The sequence below is a fragment of the Notamacropus eugenii genome, chromosome 6 (assembly GCF_028372415.1).
Source record: "Notamacropus eugenii isolate mMacEug1 chromosome 6, mMacEug1.pri_v2, whole genome shotgun sequence".
Classification (NCBI taxonomy): domain Eukaryota; kingdom Metazoa; phylum Chordata; class Mammalia; order Diprotodontia; family Macropodidae; genus Notamacropus; species Notamacropus eugenii.
Window position 1 is genome coordinate 162,747,695 of NC_092877.1, and position 22,102 is coordinate 162,769,796.

The following is a 22,102-nucleotide window of genomic DNA, read 5'->3' on the forward strand; positions in this document are numbered from 1 at the left end:
TACTTCTCAGGGCAAAAGAAATCTAGCCTCAGAAATATAAAATTCAAATTTATGTGTGCATATACATTGCTCTCATCGACTGTAGCAAAAACTCTCCAGTGCATTGGGAACCAGATTGAAATGTAACTGGGAAATGTTTCATGAAAATAATGACAATACAATATTGCACAGATGCATTAATTTTTGATTTACTAATGGCCTTTAGGGATCCATTTCTTTCTTAGTGTAACACCACTGAAAATGCAAATGCATATGCACTCACATATACAAATACATTCAAACATACAGATGAGCATGCATATGCATCCACAGAGATATTCATATATTCATGCATATATGCTCATATATGTGTATATTCACATACATATTGTCATGGAGTTTTAATAAAAGGGTAAATTGAGGCAGATCCTCAAGTAAGATAACATTTCTTAGCAGGTGCATGCTACCTGTCAACAAATTAGTCATTGGCTTGCCTCCGTAATTCCAAAAGACCACAGGAAAGAAGACAATTCCCCTTATATAGGTTTTGGGGAATACAGAACAAAGAATGCAGGGTAGATAACTTCATTGGATTAAGGGCAACATGATTGGTTACAGAGCACAAGGAACAACATGATTGTTTGGAAGTATTGTAACAGGGGCTAGCAATGACACTCTTTTTTTTCCATGAAACTAAGAAGTGCCATTTGTTTGAGTCCAGGTGCAAGGTAGTGGCCTTAGACGTTTGTACAACAAACCAGACTTTCTTGAAGGATAGCTTGGTGGAATAAAGATACTGGGCCTGACAACTCTCTTGTTTTCTCAAATAATCTCCAGAATTAGTTAAATTCCTTGAAACAGGAATATTGTATTTTTAAACTTAATCCGTTACAGTCTTGATGAACTTTGAACAAAATTTGGAGTCAATGAACCATTGTCATATGTAGTTACAGGACAAAATCAATTACTTATAAAGAGGATCAATAAGAAAATGATAGAGGATCAATCTTTCTCTTCTCAGTATGAACAGGATAATAACATAGCAGTAAATCTGAATTCCAAGTTTATATAGCAGTAGATAGAAAGAGTGAAAGCAAATGAAAATTTGGCTATGTAATCCAGGGTCCCCACAGAAGACTAAGGTCAGTCCTCTGGCAAATACTTCCTCTCTTGGACTATATCTCCCAGAAGACTTTTGAGAGGAAAATTTGTATAGATATTGATGACTTCTTGGAAGTCCTATGTGATGTGTGCACCTATATGATTACTTTCAGGTAGATTTAAACAGCAATGGTGCTGGTCTGTCCCCAATTCTAAGTTTGTGCCATCAACTTAGGTAGCTCCTTACTCCACCATCTTTCAAGGTAAAGAGGCATGACTTAGGCTTTAGCAGAAGTCTTCAATGTCCTTAGAATATGTAATTTGCACCAATCAGCAAACTTTAAGCTACAGCAATCATTTACAAGTTAACTGATATAAATGTTCCCTGTAGTATGTGGAGATGAGAAGTTTTTAATTAAACAAATTAACTTTCTAGCTTAGGAGAATAGGGTAGAAATCAACTCTAACTTACCTCGAGGCTGCAGGCAGGGAGGGTTTGCATCTTCTTGTTTTATGATAAAATTGTAAACTTTTTAATTTTGCCACGCTTTTGCTAGACTAAATGAATTGATTAATAATGGTCTTGAAGTTGGAGAGACTGAAATACTCTGGATCTCTAAGGAATAAGTGGAGGCTAACCTAATCTGTGGATGACAAGTCAAAATCACTAGATAACTCCCAGCTAAAGAGATTTGTATGTAACAGGAAAGGTCCTGGAAATAACTGTCAATTACTTATTCCAAATCCTACAAATCAGGCAAAGTAAATCAGGTCTTATTATATTGCTTTTTGATTTACATAAAGTGTTTAATATGCATTCACATAATTTCCTCTAAAACAATGGCAGGCATGAAATTGTAATGAGCAGCTTATATTATTGTATAATAAGGAAAATAAAATAAAACATTGATTTTAGAGTTAGAAGATCTGGGTTCAAACCATGAATTTGTTACCTGTGTCAGCCTGTGTGACTTTGGGTAAGTCATTTAGCCTCCATGGCCCTCCATTGCTCTTCTGTAAAATAAGGACTTTTGATTAAACAACTCTAACTTTCTGGCTCAAAATCTATGAGCTTTGATTTGGCCCATTGATATGGGACACTTTGGTTGGAGCGTAGGGGTATGTTCAGAGAAGACTACAATAGCTCAAAAGAAACATGAGATGCACAAAGTTAGAACCATCTTTACTTCAAATAGTCATGTGGACTATTTGTGCTGAGCTCTTATTGATCTAGTCAGCCACAGTCAGGCACACAGTGTCACACACAAGTCACACCTTGGCTGCAACATAGTGTTGTCATTTTGGTCCTCTTTAAGAGTGGAAGACAACAAGAAATCAGAGTTTGGTTGTGGAATATTAACAATGTTATGACAAGACAAGACAAAGTTCACTAAGACAGTTTTCTGTGGGGTATATCTAAATGATCAAAACCACATAGCGAGAGTTTACTTGAAATAGAATGGTGTCATTACTGGCAACATTTAAAGGACATTTATTTGTGGACAGAGATCAGAAGAAATAAAAGCAAATAAAAGATCATATAAACATGACATTAAAAAAATCTTCCAGTAATGTGAGCAGAGCCAGGAGAACATTTTATGCAGTAACAAGAATATTGTATGATGATCAACTGTGAATGACTTAGATGTTCTGATACAAGATAATCCCTGAAGGACTTATGATGAGGAAAATAGTATCCAAATCCACTTTATTTTTCTGTTTTATTTAGCAATGTGACTAATATGGAAATATATTTTGCATGATTTCACATGTATAATTGAGATCACATTTTTTGCTTTCACAATGAGTAGAGCAGGGGTTAGAGAGAGGGAAAGAATTCAGATCTCATGAAATAAATAAATAAAAGGTAAAAAAATAAATAATGAAAAATCTTCCTCTGAATATATGACTATTTTAAAAGCATTTAGTTTTGTTAATATCCTTTGGAAGGGCATTGTAATCACTTAGTACCACAGAGTAGAGAACTAAGAGATCATTCCACAACTGCAAATTCCATGAAAACAAATACAAATCTTTTATTTGTATTTAGCTTGTACACTTTGCAATTTAAAGTCTCTTACTGTATTTAAATAACTCAGTTGGTTATGCTACTAATGAGCTCATTTTCCATATGGGAAAATTAGCTTTGTTCTAATAATAACTGACATTTATATGAACTTTAAAGTTGGCACACCACTTTATGTGCTTCCATGGACACAAGATTGAATCTCTCCTCTAGCACTAGTCATCTTAGAATGGTGTGGTAAGAAAAGAAACCATAATAATGATATTGATAATAGCAATAAATCATAGATGCTATAAGGTTTAAAACATATTTAGTTGGGGAGAACTCCTCCCGCTCTCTACTTCCTTACTGCCCTGCCTTCCTTGAAGTACCAACAAAATCCAAAGTTTTGTAGGAATTTTTTTTTCTTGATCTCTCTTCATGCTAGTGACTTTTCCCTGTTAATTATTTCCTGTTTATCCTATAAACACCTTGTTTGAACTAAATTGTTTACATTTTCCATTAGTCTCTGAGTTTCTTGAGTGGAGTATCCACAGAACTTGCCATAGAACCAAGTACATAATGGTCATTTAAAAATGTTTATTGACAGAGTGAATGAGTTCACTAAAGTAACTTGTTCACATATTATTTACTCCCATTTTACAGGTGATAAAACTGACTGTGGTAGATTGTTATTTGCTCATCTTAGCACAATAAACATCAATGCTTGGATTTCAACTCACGTCTCTTGACTCTAAGTCCATCACTCTTTCAACCACTGCGCTATCTTTTACCATATTCTCATCGTGTTCAGGCATATGCTCAACTCAGAGCAAACCTCTCACCAGAGAGAGCATCACATTTCTCACCTTTTAAATCTACCCTCTATTCAGGAGTCAAAGTATAAATGCTTTTTCTAGTCCTCACCTGGACTATTGCAATAAGTCTCTTTATTGAACTTCTAGCTGCTGGTCTCTTCCCTTTCCAAGATCATCCTTGCACAGAACCCAAAGTCATTTTTCTAAAGTATAAGACTAAGCATATTACTCCACTAGAAAATCCTCAAGGGCTACTTATTGCTTCTAAGATAAAGAAATAATAACTCCTCAGTTTGAGTTTCACAATCCAACACCAGCATACTTTTAAGTTTATTTCATTTTAAATCTTTTTATATACTATTCTTTCCAGTCAAGTGTCCTATATACTGCTCCCCAACATCATTATTTTATATTACTGTGCCTTTCTACAAACTGAGTACTCTGCCTGGAATGTACTCCATCCTCACATCAGCCTCTTGGAACCCCTTGTTCACATTAAGGCTCATTTTATGAAACTCTCATTTGGGAAGACTATCTCCATCCCTTTAAATGACAGTGATTTCTTACCCCTGAAATAATCATTTACATGCTCATTTATTTAAACATCCTGTATTTTCAATAGATGTTAAGCCCCTGAGATTAGGGGAATTTTTAAGACCTCTTCTTATATCCTCAGGACCTAAGTATAGCATCTCTCACATAGTATAAACATAAGAAAGTCATGTCGCATTGAGTTAGGTAAATGCTAGAACATTAGAATCTTCTTAATAATATATGTAAGAAAGATAAATGCTAATATCTATATTTCATAAATGAGTTGCTAATGCACGTAATTCCAATATTCACTCCCTGAAAAATGTCTGCAAACCTATTACAGTATGTATAAATGAATTCTTGAATCACAGGTCTATTGCACAAAAATACTGGCCATGACAAAATGTCAACTTCCACTGTCGGAGGCATAGGCATACATTGAGCAAGGTTCAGTGCAATTGCTCCTCCAGGTGTACCAGCACATACACCACACAATCTGTGCCCCACTATGGTCAAAACAAGGAGAAACACATTTATGTGGCAATCAGCAAAAGACCCAGTGATTTGGTATTGTTCTGTGATGGTAGTTAAGGATGACTTTAAATTCATCCCACATTGGATCTGACTTTATTTTTATACTTCCTCTTCATTTAAATTGTGAACTGTCATTATTTCTTAAACTTCTAAGACTACTTTCTCTTTCTAAAACTTGTATTTTTGTACTGAGCTTTTAAAAGCATTTCCCTGGCATGGAGTAATCAAAAGTTCTTAACACCCTCTGACATTAATCTGCCCTAATAACAGTCATAAAAACAAGGGTTCAGTAGAAAGAATTCTCAGATAGGAAGCATGGGAACATGTGTTTATTCAAATATTAAAATTCATTCATGATCTCATTATGTTTACTTGTCTCATTGATACAAATAGCAATCCATCCAAGCCTTTCCATACGATGTAATTTCTATTCATGTCCTTCGATTAGTTGAACAAAGAAGGACTACCCAACATGGTGGATGAAGACTGGGCATTGTTGCCCTCCTCTCAACCCTCACTACATGACCAATCTGTCTTCTTTGTTTGATAATGTATGTCTTTGATGATATCATTTATACTACATCTCATTTATAATTCCTTATTTTAAAGTGTTATCACTTGCTCATACCCACCATGCAATTCTCTGTTGCCTATCTATTTGGATTAATCTTCAGCACAATTCTTTGGAGATTGTAGTGTTATAGGACTCATTACTCATGCCACATAATTAGAAGATGTGCTAAATTTAAAAATCTAACATATACTTCTTTATTTCTAATGTCTAATTTTTATATTGAATATTCAATATTTTCTAGGTCAGAAATACGTACAACTCTTCAAATTCATGATGATTTATACATCGCTTTTGCAAACCTTCATCAACCAATGACCAAACAGTTTCAGTCTACCCACTATGCAAAGAACATTGTACCAGAAGCTAAAGTAAAACTCTCAGAGCCAATCCAGAATGGCAAATGGTACTAGGACTGCACTGGGTAACTTCCAGACTCCACGGTTTATTTTGCAGTCCTTTGCCCCTGTGCTCAGATGAACATGTAATTGTTTGCTAAGCCTTTGTGAAGAGAAACAATGATTTAGAGAGTAATAGATGACTTCTATCAACTTAAAACAAACACCCTATTTGAATTCAAGACCATTGTACTAAAGGAGCAGATGGTACCATGGTCCATCCTCAAAAAACTCACAATTCAAATGGGAAACTAAACCACACACATAAAATAATTTGAAGACAATTACAGGCCAACACATCAACAACTGTGGAATCAAATACAAATTCAATACACAGGTTTGGAGGGAATGAAACTAAGGGAGTGATTAAAGTGGGATCACATCAATCTGGGAAGATTTTGGCAGTTTCATCACTCATTATATCTTTGTTCACTCTATTCTCCTTTATTAAATATCTTCCACTGCAGCTGTCACATAAAAAAACAAACTCAGAAAAAATCAGATTCTTATCAAATACCAATAGTAATGCAACAACTATTCTCTCATATTTGAACTTATAAGGATAAATTAAAAGAATAAAAACTGCAGGGAAAAAGTACCTGAGAATTCTATTTCAGTTTTTCAGCTCATACAAAAATAGCAAATGAGAATTCACAACATCAATGGCCCACTTAAGATCACAGTACAGTCTTGATTAGAAAGCTGCAATCAGCAACGCAAAATGTACCGCGATATCAAAGACATCACTGGTCTTCAGTCTGCCCAACAGGCTAGTCTACATTTCTTTTTAGTATAAAGCACTATAGAATTATCACCAAAGGAATCCCAGTGGTATCAAGTGAAAGTAAACCATACATATCTCTGTTAGAAGTACAATAAACCAAAGAAGACAGGAAAAAAAATGTCAGATCTACCTGCTTTACTCAGATACACAAATGATATGAGATTTCATCAATGTAGTGATGTCCCAGTGTGGAGTTCAAACCAGAGCCAATTTTATTTATACTTCAATTGCTAAGTCCAAGGGAGTGGCTAGGGGCACACAGAGATTAAGGGACTTATCCAGAGTCAGAGATACTTGGACCAACTTCTGCCTGACAAAAATAATTCAGATAATTCACTACACACTACACCAGATTACCTCACTTTATCTGCCTAAAATAAGAGAATTAATATGGTGTCATGATTAGAGAACTGACCTTAGAGACAAGCAGACCTGTGTCCAAGTCCTGCCTGCCTCTGCTACACACTGATTATGCAACTTTAAGGGAGTTGCTTACCCTCTCAGTTTTCTAAGTTGTTCTCTAAGACAGGCATTATTAATCTGGGATTGATGAATTCGATTTAAAAAATGTTTGATAGCCATGTGAACACAATTGGCTTCCCCTGTCATGATATATATTTTATTCATACATATAAAACATTGTTCCAAGAAGTTCATAGACTTTACCAGACTGACAAAAAACTTCATGGCAAAATAATATCAATAATATTAACCATTAACAAGAACAAAAACAAGTTGGGACCCTAAACTGCAAGTAAAGTTCCTGCTGGAAAACTCCATAGGTCAATGAAGTCATGAGTCCTGACCCCACCCTAACACAGGAGAGTTTGAAATAAAGTGTCCTCATTTTTGATGAGATAGCTCCTAATTTTCTTTCCATTGTACCATGCTATCATCCTATTATTTTTAAGTCATCAATATAAACTTTTAATTTTTATATGAAATGCAAAAGTTTAAGGTATGATATTTCATAGAAACGTTAAAAATGGGAGGAGGAGCAAAAAAAGAAAAAGGAAGGATGGTAGTAAATAAATTGAAGCAATGTTAAGATTTTCTTACTACGAGCTTTAAAATATTCCAGGCAAAATACTGGACCTATAAATAGCATGTAAGATGATGTCACAGAAAGAATGAAAACATAAAGCAGCAGAGCCCTGAAAGACCATGAAAGGATTAAGTCCACATCGTTATTGAGCATCTTTCCTCCTCTGAAATCACCTTGCCATCATCAAGCAACACACTCTAGAGGACCTGAACTCAGCTGTGTCAAGGCACTTTATCACGAGTTAAAAAAAAACAAACAAAAACAAAAACAAAAACTTCCAAGCCATTGGCTGGACATAATTTTTGGACAGAGACTATAAAGGGCTCAAAATATACTTTCATTTGGGTTTTTGTTTCATTTTACATAACATTGCATTAATTCTTTCTTGTTTAACAAAGAAAACAATTCTTGAGATGAATGTATTGTATAAAAGTCATGAGTTCTTAAACTTCTTATAAGAGACAGTTCATTGAAACAAAATTTGCAACTTCATTAAAAGCATAATCAAAGTTATTTTGAATTTAGTAATTAAAACTATTTGTAACATGCCCATTCAATCCAGGACAGCGGGAGCATCTTCTATGCTACTAATTAGACAAGTACATGTCCCTAAAACAACTCTCTTCTAGATAAACAGAACTTTATTAACACAAAGAACAGATTTCATCAAACTCCCAATAGTTTGCAATATAACAAAGGAGTACAAATAACTCTTTTGTCATTTTTACTTACCATTTTTGTGCTAATATAGGTTGTTTCAAAGAATCCGTTTATTAGAAACTGTAGATAAATAGAATCAAATATTTCAAAGAAGTCCAGTGAAAAGAACCCTGAGTTTACAATCAAAGAACCCAGACTGAAGTTAAAATTAAAATCCTGGCCTGGGGTAAGTGGCTTGCCTTCTCTGGACCTTTTAAATAACCTATATAATAAAGAGATTGACTAGAAGACTCAGGTTGTTTCTTCTACATTTAAGACTATGAACTTAGAATCTGAAACCCACATTTTAAATGAATCTGAGAATTCACCAAGTATGACCCATCAGTTAAAGTCCAGATGAATTAAATCACTTGCCTAAGGTCACAAAAGTAGTAAATGCCAAAAGCAGGACTTGAACCCAGGTCTTCTGACTGCAGAACCAAGTCTCTTTCCACTGGTTTCCACTGTCATTATGAATTCTTGCTCTGTGTGTAGGTCATACTTCTGAATTTTTGGCTATTTTTATTACATGTTCTTATATCTTCAAATTATATTTGTGTGTTTATATAGATAGCTGTGTCGAAAGATTGCCCCTCTCAGCATTGCCAATCATGTAGCCCTGGGAAAGTCTTATTTCTTTATGTACAAAATGAAAACTTTGGGCTATGTCATTTCTGGTGTTCCTTCAATTTGGAAGAAAATGTGAAACTTTCAGACTGGAAATATTTTTCAACTTATTTATTTAAAACAGATTAAATTGGACGTTTTTTTTTCTTATTTATCGCCACTAGCAGTCAGTCTCTAATCTCTTTCCCATAAATGATTATTTTTTTCTATTTAATTTAATTTTTTCCTTCAAACCTGTGATTTTATCAATTTCCCTCTCCCAATCCAAAATGTTCTGCAACCTCAAAGTCTTAGAGAGTAACGTGGGAAGAAGACACACAGACACAATCTGCTAGATGCAGAACCTCAAGTCTGTTCTTTCCTCCAAGGTCAACTCTTTCAGGTCACTATGCCAAAACGTATCTTTTAGATTTATTTAATTGCTAACCATTCTGCTCAACACATTTTGGGAAGAACAAACTAAAACATATCCAGAGAATGGATACAAGAATGCTGATGGGACCTAAAATTTGGTAGAAGAAACTGTTAATGTTATTAACAGAAAAAATAAAGGGGAACAGTAATTCTTTGTCTGTAAGAATCTGAAGGGATATCATATGGAAGATGAGTTAGAATCATTTTTAGGGCCCAAATGGCAATAAAGTGACAAAAGGGTCCACAAAATCACAGAAAGATAGATTTTAGCTCAATATAAGAAAACACTTTCCAACAATTATAATGTTCAAAAATTGGAGCACCAAAAAGAAGTGTCTCCCATAACTAAGTGATTCCCAGCAGAGACTTCATATGTCTGTATCAGGTGTGTTAAGCACAGGATTCATCATCCTAGCAAGTAGGCAAGCATCATGCAAAGTGATTTGAAATCAAAGACGTGAGTTCAAGTACTAATTATGAAGATTACTAGCTATGAGATCCTAAGACTCTAGACTTCTCAGTAGCTCTGTTTCCTCACTCTTTGGATCCCAATAGAATATTATCTCCTTCAGGGTAGAGACTACTTATATTTTTTGGTTTTATATCTCTAGCACTTAATGCATTGGATGGCAATAAGACACTCAATATAATGTATTAAATTGAGGTGAATCAACTCTGTCATTTAATGAATTAGGACTAGCTAACTTTCTGAATCTAAATACCCTATTAGAGAGTTTTAGAGAAGAGGAATCAGAGAGAGATAGGGGAAAAAAGGACTAGACCTGAAACAAGGAGGGACTTGAATTCAAATTTGCGTCAAACATCAGCTGTGCACCTTTGCATTAGTGAGCCTTAGTTTCTTAATCTGTAAAATGAAAGTAATTATGCTTTAGCTGCTCACTTCATTGGTATATTTTGATTATTTTTGTTTAATGAGCTTTCAGGTTCCTTTTAGCTCTGAGATTTTAGGAAATCACAGAGTTAACAATGGCATACTATCAACATTCCATATAAGTAATATTGTACTCCAGAGAGGAACCATCACGCATTTCACTAGAAAATATGACTACCCTGTAAAACTAAATGAATTGTTCACAATCTACCACAGTAATAAACTAATACAAATAACATTTCATTTACAAGAACAATTTATTTGAAGGGAGGGATATTTGGGTATATTTGGTGGCACAGAAAAGGGACCAAAATCTATCCCTAGCCCTTCACTATCTGACACAACTTATTTCAATCAATGGCTGTTCTGAAACAAACACTAAAAAACTATTATTAATTGCCTACCTTTCATAGGCACAGGTTCCAAATTCTATCATAGTATTTTTTTTTAAATTATTAATGGCTTTACAATATAGTTATCATTGTAAATGTAAAATATGCTTCATTGGTTATGACTTTGAGCCCACCATTATATATAGCAATGCAAATTAATTTTTACAGCAAAATGTACCCTTTGCTTCTCTTTAAATATGTCTCACCTAAACCCAGTGATATTTTCATGATGAGATGATACCTTTAAACCAAATTACTCATTCACGTTACAGAGAATAATAAATTGGAAAGACATTATCTTAGATCATGCATTATTTTTAGATTGCTTTGTTTCCCATCCCAGAGATATATACATGGTACAGAAAAGCAAACCTGTAATTGAAATTGCCAAAAACGAGTAAATAACCATTGTTTTATACTCCTTGCAGAAAAAATTTTGCAAAGAATTTATGTTATTGTGCATCTGTTATTTCCTGTACCATTTGAAATTCTCATTTGAAATTATAAGAATATTCCTGAGCAAGCTGCAATTTAGGACTAAGTATATTTACTCTTTAAATTAGAAAGAGTCTTGAAAACTCATACTTGGGACCCTCATAGGTGAGCTTGGAAAAATGCAGAGTGAAATTTTAGACCCTTTCACCTATGGAAAATGTCCTAATTGTGTGTTACACCAAGTAAATATAACGTGTCATCTACATAAAATCTGAAGGGATAGGTTTTGAGCTGGCACCACCAGGAAGTCAGCTGAAAGCCATTTCAGAATTGCAGAAGAAAAGACATAGCTTTCAGATCCATAGGTTGGCTCATCAAGGAGAAAACAAAGCAAAATTGGTATCAGTGTTTATACTGATAATGCATGTTTGCTTATTGTTAATGTAATTTTGCTTCTTAATGCAAAGATCTTTCCCATTCAGTAATAGGCCTATGTGATCTACTTAAGTCAAATGGAAGCCTGAGTCATATGACTCTAAGGCTCATGGAACAGGAAGGGGTGGGGAAGGAAGGGGTGGAACAGAAAGGGGTGGAGCTTGAGTAAAGCTGAGAGGAAATTGTTCAAAGACTAGTCAGAGTTAGGAAGAATGCAGCCTAGTAAGGAGCTGACTAGAATGAGTGAGAAAGCTTGTTTGTGATTTTGTTTAGGGGAGGCTGTTTGTGTAAAGTCTTGATAATGTGTATAGACTTCTTGGTTACTATGATGGATTCCTCTGTTACTGTGATGGATTCAGCTTTCTGGTGCTTGAATAAATATTTTGGTTCTGTCTTCCATGTGGAGAGTCTGTTGTATTTCATGATTCAGAATTGCACTGTATATTCATAGTTGCCATAGATGCTGTGAATATCATGTTGCCGCTACAATGTACCAACTGAAGAAAGTCATTTTCAGTGGTCTTTTTTTTATTGTAGTTTATTGACCTAAAATCTTACAATAGCAACTTAGCAAATGTGACTGAAAAAATAAGATCAGAGGATCTCATAGCTAGAAGCAACCTTGGGATTATCCAAACTAAGTCCCTCATTTTACAGCAAATAATAATATATATATATATATATGTACATATATATATATATATATACATATATATAAAATAATACATTTTTAAAATATGAAATAAAAGTTAAATGACTTGATCAAGGTCACATGGTTAGTGAGTGGCAGAGCCAAAAATGCAAGCCAGGTTTTCTGCCTCCAAATCTAGGAAACTTTTTCACTATAACATGTGAGCCAAATTTCCCAATGACATAAAGATATACACCTTGAAATTAGAACAGATTTCATGATCATCAGGTCCTCCAAAATAAATCAGATTTCTATCAGTATGGCTGAAGAGAAGAAATACCAGAAAGCATATTATTAATCTTAGGATGAACAGGTCATATATATGTGCATATGTATACATATACCAATATATGGCAATTATTAATACCTTAATGTTTTAATTTGCTAGGGTCATGTGACATGTATATGTGTATATATATATATATATATATATTTATGTATATGTATGTGTGTGTGAATGTTGTTGTTTAGTCATATGTAGCTCTTCATGACCAGATTGGAAGTTTTCTTTGCTAAGATAATGGAGTGGTTTGACATTTCTCTCCTCTTCTTATTTTATAGATGTGGAAAATGAGGCAAATGGGATCAAGTGATTTGACCAGGATCATGGAACTAGTAAGTGACTAAGGCTAGATTTGAACTCATGAGGATAAGTTTTCCTAATTCCAAGCCCAAAGCTCTATCCACTGTGCTACCTAGCTGCCCCCATATGTGTGTGTGTGTGTGTGTGTGTGTCTGTGGATTTGACTTTATACTATTCATGACTGATCCACTGATTCATTCTTATTCCTCTTCCTCTCCTAATATTTCTCTTCCTTAGTTCACTCACTGTTCTATGAGGTCTTTGATTCATTCACTCCCCATGTGTCACTTACTAGCTATGCTTTCTCCTCTCTCTGAGGCCTCTTTTCTTCTCCTCCTTCATTTCTTTCTCCTAAGATGAGAGATAGTGAAACAGAGATGAGGGGTAGAAACAGAGAAAAATATGAAATAAGTAAATATATATATATGTATTTGTGTGCGTATGTATGTATGCATGTATGTGTGTGTGTGAGTGCTGTTGTTTCCAGGTAGGCCCTAGGTGACATATATCGTATTATACAAATAATCAAATATTGGATTTTTTCTACTTTAAAGATATTCTTTGTGAAAAAATTCTTTTGGACTAACATGACAAGAAATCTTATTTATGAGGTGACAGTTTTTGTTATTGTTTCAGTACTCTGCATAGTATCATAAACTTAGAGATGAAAGGCAGCTCAAAGGCCATTTTGTTCAACCTCATTATTTTCCTATGAGGAAACCGAGGCAAATCAGGTCCAGTGATTTGCCTAATTTCATATAGGTAGTGTCACAGGTAAAGTTTGAAATCAAGTCGTTTAGCTCTAAAATATATCCTCTTTCCACTGTGCCATGTATCTTTCCGGTTTAATACTAAAATAAATTCTTTTAAAGTGTCTGTAGGTTCCCCATTTGTGTTTCTAATTAGTAAGAGAGCCGGAATGAAATGCAAGAGGCACAAACTGCTTTGTTCTTTGAAACTCATCCAAGACTTATTCTGTCCTATGTCTTTCCCTTCACCCTGGGTTTGCCCTACCCTGAATAGGTATAGAGACCCTTTCCATAGCATATTACATAATACCAATAAAGGTTTCTCAAAAAACACTAAGTTAGACATAATCTTGACATATTCCAGATTTTAGAAAAATGGTCCTATACATTAAACAAGCATTGTGGAATGGCAGAGGAGGAGCCATAACCAGCTGCCCAAACTCTTGAACCTCTCATTTTGTCTGGTAATACTTCATGGGTAAATGTGTAGACTTAAAGATCTTTTTTTAAAAAAAAAATTTCACTTTAACCTAAATTTGTTAAAGACTTAGAAGAAAAAAATTATAAATTCAGTGATAGGACCCAAAAGCACATGCATTACATAGATCATACTGAAATTGATTTCAAATGGCAGAAAGTAATGGTTAAAAAATTGCAAAGTTGGAATATTTTGTCTTTGAATTCTTCCAATGACCCTTTTACAATCAATCTCTCATCTTCTGGTAGCTGTATTCTTTTCTACCTCTGTAGACATTGTCCTTGTGTTGTCACTTACCAATTTAATGTCAGAAAGGCAGAAAAGTGCTATGTCATTTGATAGCATGATCTTGAAAAATCACTGCCTCCTTAGAAGTAAATTCAGATTTTATTTGCATTTTTAAAGGTGTGGCAATTTATTGCTTTGATTAGCCCATAATCTCTCAAAGTATATATCCCTTCCAGAAGGGATGGTCAGAATTCCTCCATACATTCTTTCCTCTGATTCTTTTAATATCTGTAGACTGTCACCCACTATCACTATTACAAGTCCACCTCCTTTAATAGTTATAAATATCTAATGGTTTGTATTATGCTCTTGTCAAGTAAAAGCCATTTGTAGTTGTATATTCAGCTGGCTTTTGTCCACTATTCCTCTGATCTGTCTTTAAAATATTTGCCATTATGATTCTTCTAAGATAATAGTGTTACATGATTTGCAACTGTGTATCATCAAGGGAGAATATTGATGTCAGGGAGACAGGCCTTGCAATAGAAAAGAATTTAAGACAATTAAAAGAACTGTATGTCATAAGTGGAAAGAATAGCAGCCATAAAACAATTGAAAATGAATGTAGCTGAGTTACAAATACTAAGCATGGCACCAAGTAAGAGGTATGAGAAGACACATGCCCACACTACTTTGCAGAGGTCAATGGATCTAGAATATTGCATGTACTTTTTGATGTAATTTGTGATTTTTTTTCTCCTCTTTCTCTTTATTTTTTTCCTTTGGAGGCAATTTGGGTTAAGCAATTTGTCCCAGGGTCACACAGGTAGTAAGTGTCAGATTTGAACTAAGGTCCCTCTGATTCCAGAGCCCGTGCTCTATCCACTGTGCCAACTAGATACCAACCTTTTTTTCTTTAAAAATATTCTTTTTCATATGGGATGCCTTTATGGGAGAGAATGGTAATAGGAATACTGAGAAAAGTTTAGGTAATGTAAAAACAAAAGCCATCAATAAAAATATATTTAAAAGTAAGCACTGAAATGTTTGATCCATTCCAATCTCCTTGATTCTGGATCCAAATTACTTTCCCTTTGTAAAAACTCTCCAAGATTCAAATATAGATTGATACGGAGATAGGTAGGAAAATAGAAACAGCAGAGAGATACAGTAGATATTACTAGAGACACATAATAGATGCAGTTCAATGACATGACACTAATTACTTTGAAATTCAGAACACAATAAACTCTCCATAATGAATTTCATAATCATTCAAATCAGTTTAACCAGTGCACAAGAAAAACAAATCTATATTAGATGGATTATGACATGCGGCTTAAGTGACAAGACAATCCATTAATTTGAGTATATATATAATGTAGATAGATATGTGCACATATATAATATACATATACATGCAAGATAGCTTGATATAGTGGACAGAGGGTGAGTTTTTGAAGATATGAGTTGAAGTTCGTCATGCCCCAGACCCAGAGCCAAGCCCAGCCCTGCCTTGGCTGCATGGCACCAAGAGGAACAGATCCCAGCAGGCTTCAGGGACTGAATCTCCAGCGGCCACGCGGGTCCCCCCACCCACAGGTGACGGGGGTCAGTGAGAGGGGCTCTTTGGCAGGTCAAGAGGGGAGTGGGGTGCCCCCATAACTCAGACCCCCTCGGGAGGCAGCAGCAAGGCAGCAGCAGATCAGGGCTCCCCAAACAGGCAGGAGCCAGGATCCATTGTTGAAGGTCTCTGCATAAACCCCCTGAGGGAACTGAGCCCCGTGAGGTGGTCCTGCCCCAACCTGAGCACCTGAAACTAATCTCACATTGAATAGCAGCCTTGCCCCCCCCCCAAAGCCTGGAGGCTAGGAAGCAGCATTTGAATCTCAAACCCCAAGCACTGGCTGGGAGGATCTGGAGGCAAAGTGAGTGTGAAGAGAATAATCAGAAGTCAAGTCACTGGCTGGGAAAATGCCCAGAAAAGAAAAAAAAAATAAGACTATAGAAGGTTACTTTCTTGGTGACCAGGTATTTCCTTCCTTCCTTTCTGATGAGGAAGAACAATGCTTACCATCAGGGAAAGACACAGAAGTCAAGGCTTCTGTATCACAGCCCACTCAATGGCCTCAGGCCATGGAAGAGCTCAAAAAGGATTTTAAAAATCAAGTTAGAGAGGTGGAGGAAAAACTGGGAAGACAAATGAGAGACATGCAAGCAAAGCATGAAAAACAATTAAACCCCCTGCTAAAGGAGACCCCAAAAAATGCTGAAGAAAATAACACCTTGAAAAATAGGCTAACTCAATTGGCAAAAGAGGTTCAAAAAGCCAACGAGGAGAAGAATGCTTTCAAAAGAAGAATTAGCCAAATGGAAAAGGAGGTTCAAAAGTTCACTGAAGAAAATAGTTCTTTCAAAATTAGAATGGAACAGATGGAGGCTAATGACTTTATGAGAAACCAAGAAATCACAAAACAAAACCAAAAGAATGAAAAAATGGAAGATAATGTGAAATATCTCATTGGAAAAACAACTGACCTGGAAAATAGATCCAGGAGAGACAATTTAAAAATTATTGGCCTACCTGAAAGCCATGATCAAAAAAAGAGCCTAGACATCATCTTTCAGGAAATTATCAAGGAAAACTGCCCTGAGATTCTAGAACCAGAGGGCAAAATAAGTATACGAGGAATCCACAGAACACCGCCTGAAAGATATCCAAAAAGAGAAACTCCCAGGAACATTGTGGCCAAATTCCAGAGTTCCCAGGTCAAGGAGAAAATATTGCAAGCAGCTAGAAAGAAACAATTCAAGTATTGTGGAAATACAATCAGGATAACATAAGATCCAGCAGCTTCTACATTAAAGGATTGAAGGGCGTGGAATATAATATTCCAGAAGTCAAAGGAATTAGGACTAAAACCAAGAATCACCTACCCAGCAAAACTGAGTATAATATTTCAGGGGAAAAATTGGTCTTTCAATGAAATCGAGGACTTTCAAGCATTCTTGATGAAAAGACCAGGGCTGAAAAGAAAATTTGACTTTCAAACACAAGAATGAAGAGAAGCATGAAAAGGTAAACAGCAAAGAGAAGTCATAAGGGACTTATAAAAGTTGAACTGTTTACATTCCTACATGGAAAGACAATATTTGTAACTCTTGAAACTATTCAGTATCTGGGTACTGGGTGGGATTACACACATACACATGCACACACACACGTACACACACATAGAGACAGAGTGCACAGAGTGAATTGAAGAGGATGGGATCATATCTTAAAAAGTATGAAATTAAGTGGTGAGAGAGAAATATATGGGGAGGAGAAAGGGAGAAATGGAATGGGGCAAATTATCTCTCATAAAAGAGGCAAGCAAAAGACTTAATAAGTCTTTATTAAGTGGAGGGAAAAAGAGGGGAAGTGAGAGAAAAACATGAAGTTTACTCTTATCACATTCCACTAAAGGAAGGAATAAAATGCACACTTATTTTGGTATGAAGACCTATCTTACAATACAGAAAAGTGGGGGAAAAGGGGATAAGCAGGTGGGGGGGATGATGGAAGGGAGGGCATGAGGAGGAGGGAGCAATGTGAGGTCGACACTCATGGGGAGGGACAGGATCAAAGAGAGAATAGAAGTAATGGGAGACAGGATAGGATGGAGGGAAATATAGTTAGTCTTATACAACACGACTATTATGGAAGTCATTTGCAAAACTACACAGATTTGGCCTATATTGAATTGCTTGCCTTCCAAAGGGAAGGGGTGGAGAGGGAGGGAGGATAAGAAGTTGGAACTCAAAGTTTTAGGAACAACTGTGGAGTACTGTTCTTGTCACTAGGAAATAAGAAATACAGGTAAAGGGGTTTAGAAAGTTATTTGTCCCTACAGGACAAAAGAGAAGATGGAGACAAGCGCAGAGTGGATGATAGAAGAGAAAGCAGATTGGTGATAGGGGCAATTAAAATGCTTGGTGTTTTGGGGGGGAGGGGAAAAAAGGGGAGAAAATGTGGAACCCAAAATGTTGTGAAAATGAATGCTATAAGTTAAATTAATTAATTAAAAAAAAAAAGGAATTTACCTCTCTGTATCTCAGGACATTTCCTAGGAACTAGATGGAATCAATTTCCTTCTGTGACTCAGTCTTTCTAGTTTGCAAAATTATGATTGCACTGTATGGTAAGTAGTTATAACTCATAAACAGTTCACAATGTTTCTTCAATTTTTACTACATTTCTACAGCTAAACCATGTTTTTATTTAATGTATTTTCACACTGTTAGTTTTCCAGTATCTATGTCTGGCATCTGTGTTGACAGTTCTCCCAATAGCATGGACTTTTTAATCATCACTCATCCAATAGAATTAATTTAAACTACTGTCCTAAGTGCTACAGAGAAAATGAAGATGTATAAGACATAAAACCCTGCCCTCCAAGGAATTTTCTACCTAATTAAAAAGATAAAACAAAGAAGCCAAAAAATGTAATAGAAGACAGAGTGTGATGAGTGCCAGTGGAAAGATAAAATGGGGGCAAAGAAGTGAAAGAAGAGATTAATTTGGAAAAATAAGAGATCATGTTACCATTGGTTTTTGATGAATAATATGACTTCAACAGGTATGGATGATGGAATAGTATATTTTATACAGAAGACCTAACCTTCTTTAGGCATGAGCAAAGGAATGAGTAGAGAAAGGAAAATATCCAGTGTGTTTGTTGGAAAGCGATATGGAACATACAAGGAATAAATGGGTAAATATTGGAGGCAACATGGAATAGTGAATAAAGACCTGGCCTTGAGGCCAAGGTCTGATACATAGTTGCTAGGCAAACATGACAAAGTCATTTAAAAGTCTCAGTGCTCAAAGTAGTTCTCTAAACCTGAAAGATAGAGAAGGAGTTGTTAGCCTTTCACTATGGAAGAGGACCAATGGTATTAGGAGGATAAGGCCGTGACTTAAAAGTGAAATGTATTTAATTTAGGGAAAGTTGTGCAAAGTCACTAGCCTCCCTTTCTCTTCCAGAGCTATCTGGGTCCTATGGCAAGATATAGCTCCACACAACTGGGGATGACTGCAGATGTAGTGAGAGACTTTGGCTTTTTTAAGCCAAGGTCTTTCCCAAATCTCAGTTGGTCCGAGGCAACGCTCATTCAGTAATTAAAGGCTAGGTTTTTGTTGTTTGTCTTTCATTCTCAAAGAGGACCATGACATCAGGAAGGTGATACCATGACTTGCAAGTGAATTGGATTTGAGGCAGGACTGCACAAAATCACTAGCCTCACTTACTCCTCCCAAACCATTTGGGTCCAGTGGCAAGATATAGATAAGGATGACTTTGTGATGGCCCCCAAAGGCTAGGTAAGAATTGCAGTAAAAATTAGTATGCTTTCATGAGTTAATCAGCCCAGTTAAAAAATATAGCATAAATAAGGGAAAAAATCTATCCCTCAAACCCAAAGATACCTTGTAAAGCATAAGTGATTAAAATCTATATTCCTTTGGAATATGTGAAGGTATGCTCCCACAGGGACAGAGGCAGAGGAAGAGAAGGAGGAGAAGAATGAAGAGGAAGATGAGGAGCATGTGGTGACCTTAACTACTAGATAGAGGAAATTTACTCACTTGGGAATTCCATAATGAAATAGGTAATATCCCTATCTCTATGAAGCACTTTAGTAGAAAAGTCTTAAAAGAGAACACCCTAGAGCAGAAAAGAATTTCAAATGAAAGAGTTTATAGTTATTTCATTAAGCAATGAGGAACCAGTGAAGCTTTTCCAAATTATAAATACCTGACTTGGAAATTTCACAAGTCATGAGGAGTGCTATCTAGTAATACATCATCTCCTCTTTGGACAATAACCAGTCTACCCTAAATTGATGGGGTCCTTTAATGCCAGAACAGAAGACTGATGAAATAGAGGAATGGCATGATCACAGTTGTGCTGTATGAAAGTTAATTTGAAAGTACTGTCCAGGGTTAGTACTTCTGTGGCTGGAGTCAAGACTGAGAAGTAAAGAAAGCAGCCAAGCTCTCCCAAAATTCCCCTCAAAAAAAATCTTTAAAATAATGCCTCAAATTGAATTTTGAAATTGCAAAGCCAGTAAAAGTTCAGGGTGAGACATTTTTTCCAGCACAACACAACTTAAGAGGTCAGAAAAAAATGGTCTGTAACACTTGGAAAGGAGCTGGCCCAGTGCCTATATGGCACCAACAGTAGCTACTTTGGAGGCAGCAACAGCAAAAGAAGAAGCAGCTTTGGAAACTTTAAATTCCGAGACAATAAAAGAATCTAGTAACTGGTGAGAAAGAAATTACTTGGAACCCCTGGGCTAGTTCTAGGCAAAGGACAGAATGCAGTTTGTCCAATATTATTGTCTATGCCAACTTTTGCTCATAGTTCAAGGACAGAAATAGGGTGGGTTAGGCTTGCAGTCACAAAGGATCAGAAGCTTTTAGTAACAAGATCTCTTTCAGTCCCAAGGGAGCAAGGGCACTGAGGAGCACTATAAATTATAATCCAAATAAATGAGACCATTCCTGGTTAAGAGCCAGAGAGAGAGAAGGGACCACATCTCTCCCCAAATCATATAACTGTGGAAGTATCAAAAACTTACAAACCCCCAGAACTAGCATGAAAAGCCCTGATGCTTGGGAAAGTAATCCCACATCAAGAACAGAGCCCAGGTCATAAGTCAAGTAAAAGACTACAAAAATGAACAAGTTAAAAAAAAACAACTAATCACTAAAAGTTGCTATGGTGACATGGTAAAACAAGACACAAACTCAGAATACAACAAGATGTAAATAGCAAGAAAGTGTGAATTGGATACAAGACCAGTAAGTATTCTTGGAAGAACTTAAATAATATTTTAACAGTTAAATAAGACTTAGAGAAAAATTGGGAAAAGATACAAGAGCAATACAAGAAAATTATCAAAAGACAATTAACAACTTAGAAAAACAGGTACAGGAAATATTGAAGAAAATATTAGTTTAAAATACAGAACTGGGCAGAGCCATGATGATGGAGCTGAAGCAGGGACCTGCTATAGCTCTCCATCCAAACCCCTCAAAACCCTTTCAAAATGATTCTAAACATATTTTAGAGCAGCAGAAGCAAAAAAAATAATGACAGACTGAATCAAATTTCCAGCCCAAGAAAATCTGGAAGGTTGACAGGAAGTCTATTGCACCAGGCTGGGAGCAGAGCAGTTTGGTATGGGCCACACATGCAGACTGAGTGGGAGCTGGCCTTGGGGAATGAATTGATGACAGCTCCTGTGGATTCCAGACTTCTCAACCCACAAATGCTAAAACTGGTCAAAGATCAGTGGGAAGAGTCCCTCACCTGACTGAAAGGAGAGTGTGGTCCAGCCCTAGCCCTCGTTTCTGCCCCAGCCCCAAAGCAGCTGCAGCCACTGCTGAAGCAGAGGTTGCATCTGGAGCCTTCTACTTAACCATGCTACAAAGTCAAGTAATTAGCTGAGAAAATGAGCAAATGGGCAAAAAAGAAACCGACTACAGATTGTTACTTTCTTGGTGAAGTTGGTATCGAGGAAGATCAAAACATATAACCCAAAGAAGACAACAAGGCCAAAGCTCCTGCATCGAAAACCTCTAAGAAAAATATGAATTTGTCTCAGGCCATGAACGAACTCAAAAAGCATTTTGAAAATAAACTAAGAGAAGTAGAGGAAAAG

The 22,102-nt window shown here is 36.0% G+C and overlaps 1 protein-coding gene and 1 long non-coding RNA gene across 2 annotated transcripts in view; one reads left to right on the forward strand and one right to left on the reverse strand.

Annotated features, from left to right (window-relative positions):
- Window positions 1–22,102, reverse strand: part of FSTL5 (follistatin like 5) — a 1,060,999-nt gene that overhangs the window by 997,164 nt on the left and 41,733 nt on the right. The window lies entirely within an intron of this gene.
- The window catches only part of LOC140512017 (uncharacterized), a 419,018-nt gene that overhangs the window by 388,740 nt on the left and 8,176 nt on the right, over window positions 1–22,102 (forward strand). The window contains exon 2 of the long non-coding RNA XR_011969752.1: window positions 12,916–12,969. This is a non-coding gene — a long non-coding RNA (uncharacterized lncRNA). The remainder of the gene's footprint in view (window positions 1–12,915; window positions 12,970–22,102) is intronic.